Below are 7425 nucleotides of genomic sequence, written 5' to 3'. Positions count from 1 at the left end.
GAACCCCTCATGGCTGGATGTGAGGATGAGTGTGATGCGTGCTGCAGCTCCATTAACTTCAGTGACAGCGCTCAGCAATCTCTGGCGCTCATACTCGACAATTTCAGGCACTGTCATTGAAATAAACGTAGCTGTGGCATGCTCGTGTGTCCTTTGCTCCATTCACATGGAGACCATTGGGACCCCCATTTTTGCGATTGGTCAGGGTCCAACCACTAGGACCCTAACCAATCATATATTGTGGATAGGGGAATAACTTTATATCCTGGTACAACACCTTTAACCCCTTCCCGCCATAGGACATAGGGTTATGTCATGGCAGGTTGGTACTTAAGGCAACATTACATAACCTTACGTCATGTGGATCTCGCGGGATCTAAAACAATCCTGCGCCATCTGGCAGCAGGAGCTGGCTTATACCGATAGCCTGCAACAGCGGGGGTGCATTGGGACAGTGATCCCCGCTGTTAACCCTTTACATGCTGCAATCTATGTAGATTGCTGCGTTTAAAGGGTTCACAGAGGGAGTGCGCTGCCTCTGGACATTACTGGACCCACGCAATGTAATTGCGAGGACCGTCGGGTTGTCGTGGCAACAGGACGCCAGATACAGGCATCCTGCTTTGCCATTGCCTATGTTCGCTAAAACCAGCGAAAAGCCATAGCAGTCCTGCAATGCCCTATCATAGCTGTTATGAATGAGGTCCCCTTCAGGGACATAAACAGTGTAAAAAACAAAAGACATGGTGTAAAAAAATACCGAAATACAGAATGAAAGAAAACCCTTTCTTGCTCATTTTCCCCTATTTCTATAGAAAAAAAAAACGCAAATGTGGTATCCTCGTGTCTTTAATGACCTGTTTGAGCACCAATTTGAGCACACTAATTATCCTGCACAGCAAAAAATGGTTAAAAAAAATGGAGGCAAAATGCATTTTTTTATTTATTTTGGTCGCCTGCAGACGGCCGGATCAGATCCGGCAGCGAGAATTCTCGCCGCGGGACCCGACCCGAGCGCCTGCAGAGAGCAGCGCATACTCACCCATGCCCCGCAGCTCCGGATCTTTCATGTACCGGCAGCTGGCGCATGCGCAGACCGGAGCCAGCAGCGGGTGAGTGACGTTTCTGTGTGCGGGGCTCGCAGAAATAGAACATGCCGCGGTTTGTTTGCCACGCGAGATTTCACAAAGCCTAACTGCGGCCGTCTGCATAGGATTGCGTTTGTTAACGCAATCCTATGCAGGCTTCCAGCGGCAGAAATCCCGCCGCAGAATTTCCGCCTGTCTGCAGGCGGCCTTTACCTCCAAAAAAGCAAAATAAAAGCAATCAAAAAAGCCATATGTACCCCAAAATGGTATATAAAGCACTACAGCTTGTGACGCAAAAAACAAGCCCTCACAGAGCTCCGTCCTTGGAAAAATAAAAAAGTTATGCGACTTTGAATGCAGTTATGCAAAAATAATCATCAATTCCAAAAAAGGGTTTTATTATGCAAAGTGGAAAACATAAAAAAATTATGTTTTCGGTATTGTTGTAATCGTACTGTTTCGCAAAAAATATATATTGTGTCATTTATGCTGTTTGATGAGAATTAAAAAAGAATGGCAGAATTGATGTTTTCTCTCCCTGCTCTCAAAAAACATTATAAAAGTTTTACAATATATTATATGCACCCAAAAAAGATACCAATAAAAACTACAGTTCGCCATGCAAAAAACAAGCCCTTATTTGGCCGTGTCAATGGAAAAATAAAAAAAAGTTATGTCTCTTGAAAAGCGGAAACGAAAATCCCCAGAAAATCGTTGCGTCTCTAAACCCCAAATAGGTCATGTCCTTAAGGGGTTAATATATCCCACCCCTTGACAGGTGAGATTATAACAAGAAAATGTTTTTCACTTCACACTTCACGTGTGACAGGTTTTAATTTTAACCCCTTAACGACCAGCCCATAGTGTTTTTACGTCCTGCCTAAGTGGGCTTTATTCTCTGAGGACATAAAAACATGTGTCCTGCAGAGAATAAAGCCCCTCGGGCTCTGGACGTGACAGCTCCATGCTGTCGGTGTCCGCAGGTAGCCGACAGCATGGAGCTGTCATCCCAGGCTGCAGGGACCCCCCTCCCCCCCGGCAATGCGATCGGCATTAAAGTTAAAAAAAAGTTTTTAAAAAGTTAAAGATTCAGCTGCCCTGATGGATCGGATCTATCAGGGCAGCTGAAATTACTCACCCGAGTCCGCCGCACTGCTCCCCGCTCTCCTGGTCCTCCGGGCCCTGAAGCCGGCCTTCTGCGCATGCGCGCCAGGCGGCATTACGTCAGCCGCATGCCCCGGCGGCCCGGGAAATTTAAAATCTCCTAGCTCCCGACTCCTGTAGGTCGCCGGGAGGCAGGAAATGTCAGCGGGGACCGCGGTGAGCGGTCCCCGGTACCGCTATCGCCGTTATCCAATGGATAACAGCGAAAGCGGAAAAGTGAAGTAAGATGTAAAAAAAAGAAAAGCTTCACCTCCCCTCATGGATCGGATCCATGAGGGAAGGTGAAAATACTCACCCTGCTTTCTCCATATCCTCCGGTCAGTCTCGGGACCCTCCGCTGGCTTCTGCGCATGCGCCGATGTGGCGCGCATGCGCAGAAGGCCGGTGAGCCCGTCCGTCAAATTCAAAATCTCCCTGCACCCGGCTGTCACAGATAGCCGAGTGCAGGGAGATATGACTGGGGACCGCTGTATGCGGTTTCTAGTCATATGATCACCGTTATCAATCGTATAACGGTGATCATATAACGTTAAAAAGTTTTTTTCAAAAAAGTTAAAAGTTTAGAAAGTTAAAGTTTCATCTCCGCTTACGGATCGTATCTGTAAGGGGGGATGAAATTACGTACCCAAGATCCCCGGATTTGCTCCCTGGCGGGATGTTGATCCGCGGACCTTACCACAGCTTCGGCGCATGCGCCCGTCAGCATGATGGCGGATGCATGCGCAAAAGTGAAAGATTGCCCAAGAAATTTAAAATCTCCCTGCTCCTGGCTACCAAACGTAGCCAAGAGCCTGGAGATGTCACGGGGAGCTGCGGTATGCAGTTACTGATCACGTGATCGCCGTTATCCAATGCATAATGGCGATCACGTAAAAGTTCTTAAAAAAGTGGAAGTTTCATCTTCCCTCACCAATGCGATCGGTGAGAGGAGATGAAACATCTTCTCAGAGGCTTCCGCATTTGAATCCAGATGCGATTATCCTCCATGGATCCTGCCGGCTACTGGGTATGCACCCGCCGGCAAAATGCCGGACACATTCACAGGAGCCGGGGAGCCCAGGAAATTTTAAATCTCCTTGCGTTGGTCGCTGAGTGCTTGCAGCAGTGATCGGAGGCCTCGTTGAGCGGTCCCCGGTCACGTGATAAATTAGCGATATAACATTAGGCCGGTCACGCATGACTGGAGAGGAATTCTGGGTTCTGCATGCGCTTGATCAGCGGTAATCCACGGATCAATCACATGCATTGGATTACACAATTCCCCCCAATTAGCGGGTTGGAATTACGTAATCCACTCGCAGAAACAGAACACTGCATGCTATATTTTACCGCGGATATCCGTGACCTAGAGCCCATTGTGCTCTATGGCCGCGGATATACTCGCAGCCCATGTGCAAATACATTGTGTACGGGCTGCGGGTACCCGGGTCATCTCTAAGCAACAGCACGGGAAATATAAACAAAAAACGGTGTACTGCGCATGACCGCCTGTGTGAGTAGGCAGTTATGCGCAGTACATTACGCAGCCATACGCAGGGTCACGTCCGGGCTCACAGCTGGGATCCGCTGCGGGCCTCCGCAAGCGGATTCTGCATACGGCCGTGAGAGCCCGGCGTTATTCAGATCGCTACCTGTAATCCGTAATTTACAAGAAGCCCCGGGAACGCTCGACTACCTGCAGTTCCAGGAGCAGCTTGTTGAGCGCCTTCTGTGTGAGACCGCCGCACCGCAGCAAGCTTACGAAGCTTCACAGAGCGCCACTTTTTACACCCCCATCCCTGCCGCTGAGGTCACGAAATACCCCCAAGCGAGAGAGAAGGGGGGATACCCGGTTTTCTTGCCACATGTGCCCATCCCAACCAGCCACTGTAATTACCCCTGTCTTCGGACATAAAACGCAGTTTATATTATTACTTTTATCTAATATTTAGGGAATGCCAAAAAAATGGGGATGGCGGGGGGGGATTATTTTTAGGAAGTCAATTTTTTTTCCGTATAAGTGGGCAATGGAGCCTTGAATTTATTCAGTTGTACCCTGAAATCCAGCGGGCATTCCCTCCATTATGGGCCTAGCCATGTGTCCTGTAAGTAGATTAGGGCCACAATGGGTATGTTTCTGAACACGGGACAAATGGGGGTATCCATTTTGGGGTGACCGTCTTCATTCCTATGTATACTGTACAAAAAAAAAACAATTTTTAAATTGACAAAATTGCCAAAAAAATGAAAATCGTAATTTTTTCCTTCTGCTTTGCTTAAATTCATTCAAATACCGTGGGGTCAAAATACGCAGTACACCCCTAGATAAATTCGTTAAGGGGTCTAGTTTTCAAAATGGGGTCATTTGTGGGGGTTCTCTAATGTTTTGGCCGCTCAATGTCTCTACAAGTGGGCAATGGGGCCTGGAATTTATTCAGTTGTACCCTGAAATCCAACAGGTGCTCCTTCCATTATAGGCCTAGCTATGTTTCCTTTAAGTAGATTAGGGCCACAATGGGTATGTTTCTGAACACGGGACAAACAGGGGTATCCATTTTTGGGGTGAATGTCTTCATTCCTATGTAGACTGTACAAAAAAAACCTGTTTTTAAATTGACACAATTGCCAAAAAAATGAAAATCATAATTTTTTCCTTCTGCTTGGCTTAGATTCATTCAAAAATTGTGAAGTCAAAAAAATCATCGTACCCCTAGATAAATTCGTTAAGGGGTCTACTTTTCAAAATGGGGTCACTTGTGGGGGTTCTCCATCGTTTTGGTCACTCAAGGGCTCTACAAGTGTGCAATGGGGACTAAATCTCCTTCAAGCAAAATTTCTGTTCCGAAAGCCACCGGTTGCTCCTTTCATTTTGGGCCCCATTGTGCATACAGACGTAATACTAGGGCCACAATGGGTATGTTTCTGAGCACAGGACAAACAGGGGTACCCATTTTGGGGTGAACATCTTCATTCATATATGTGCTGTACAAAAAAAACTGCTTTTAAAATGACAGAATTATCAAAAAAATGAAAATCGTAATTTTTTTCCTTCTGCTTCGCTTAGATTTATTCAAAAACTGTGAAGTCAAAAAAGTCATCGTACCCCTAGATAAATTTGTTAAGGGGTCTACTTTTCAAAATGGGGTCACTTGTGGGGGTTCTCCATTGTTTTGGTCACTCAATGGCTCTACAAGTGTGCAATAGGGCCTAAATCTCCTTCAAGCAAAATTTCTGTTCCGAAAGCCACCGGTTGCTCCTTTCATTTTGGGCCCCATTGTGCATACAAACTTAATACTAGGGCCACAATGGGTATGTTTCTGAGCACGGGACAAACAGGGGTATCCATTCTGGGGTGCAAATCCTCATTTTCATGTGTACTATGGAAAAACGTCCTGTCTAAGGATGAGCGAGTATACTCGCTAAGGCACTACTCGTCCGAGTAATGTGCCTTAGACGAGTATCTCCGTGCTCGTCCTTAAAGATTCAGGGGCCGCCGCGGAGCGGGGAGCTGCGGGGGAGAGCGGGGAGGAACGAAGGGGAGATCTCTCTCTCCCGCCCGCTCTCCCCTGCTCCCTGCCGCGACTCACCTGTCAGCCGCAGCGGTCCCCGAATCTTTATGGACGAGCAGGGAGATACTCGTCTTACGCACATTACTCGGACGAGTAGTGCCTTAGCGAGTATACTCGCTCATCCTTAGTCCTGTCTTTAAAATAACATATTTGCAAAAATATGAAATTTTTGTTTTTCCCTTCTAAATTGCATTGACTCGTGAGAAGAAACTGTGGGGTTCAGATACTCATGACACCCCTCAGTGAATATGTTAAGGGGTGTAGTTTTTAAAATGGGGTCACTTGTGGGGGTATCTATCATTTTGACTCCTATGAGCCTTTCCAATCTTGGCTTTGTGTAGGAAAACAAAGTGTTCCTCAAAATGCTGAAAAGTAATGTTAAATTTATACGTCTCCTAAATGGTTAAAAAAACAAAAGTTTTTCCAATGTGCGCTCAAAATAAAGTAAACGGGTGGAAATATATATCTCAGCAAAAATTTCTGGATAATGTTTGCAGATTACTTGAGATATTGCAGTTGGAAAAGTGAAAAAATGATGATTTTTTCAAAATTTTCCCAATTTTGGCGCTATTAATAAATAAACACAAATTCTATCGGTCTTTTTTTTCCGCCTAAATGAAGTACAACATGTGGCGAAAAAACAATGTCAGAATCGCTTGGATATGCAAAACCTTTCTGGTGTTTTTCCATGTTAAAGTGACACATGTCAGATTTGCAAAATTTGGCCTGGTCATTAAGACGCAAACAAGCTTGGTCACTAAGGGGTTAAGTAAAGAGAAAAAGAGGATGACTCCTGCGCTCAGGGTGACCCGTATAGTGCCAAATGTGAGTGCCTAGGGATGGACATGTGTAGGTGTGTGGACTGGTGAGGTCCGTAGGATGTACTAGGAAGTAACAGAGCCCTCTGTGGTGAACTAGATAGATTTATGAAACAGAGCTCCAGTGGACTTTTCATTTTAATTAATTTTATAGCTAATCAGTGAGGCTACCTATACACTGGGGCGAACGCGATATCCACGGCAAAAATGCCTCAAATCACTTCAGTAAAGTAGCGATCCTCCGGCGCAGCTTTCAGCCGTGTTGGAGGATCGACAAGTGCACTGTGGTTTACTGTCCAACTGGAAACAATGGCAATGCGTTCCAAGGAACGTGAAAAGATAGAGCATGCAGCGCGTTTTACATTGCTTATGCGTATGACTCCAAAGTATAGGGATCATATTCATGCGGGATTTGTGTGCAACGCACAAATCTCATGTGAGTTTCTTGGTCGCGTGAAACTGACCTAAATGTATTGGGGTTTCTTTCTTTAATTTTTTTCTAGGTGTTTTATAACTATACAAAAGAGTAATAAAATCTATTAACCAGGAATATGAGCAGTTTTGTTTCATAAGGGAGGAAATGTTAGAATATGCATTGCACACCGCTCTCCTTGTACGCTTAAAGGTGCGTTAAGACGCAACAATTATCGTTCAAACAATTGTTAAGCCTAAGGCCTCCTTCACACGGGCGACACCGCATCGCTGCGAGAAAATCTCAGCGATATCGCATCGCTGCACTGTATGATATGGCTGCGATTTTCTCGCAGCAATACCGCGATTTTGTAGCGCTACAAAGTCGCAAGTGAC

Source organism: Eleutherodactylus coqui, chromosome 4, assembly GCF_035609145.1.
Source record: "Eleutherodactylus coqui strain aEleCoq1 chromosome 4, aEleCoq1.hap1, whole genome shotgun sequence".
Lineage (NCBI taxonomy): Eukaryota > Metazoa > Chordata > Amphibia > Anura > Eleutherodactylidae > Eleutherodactylus > Eleutherodactylus coqui.
This window is presented reverse-complemented; position numbering follows the sequence as displayed.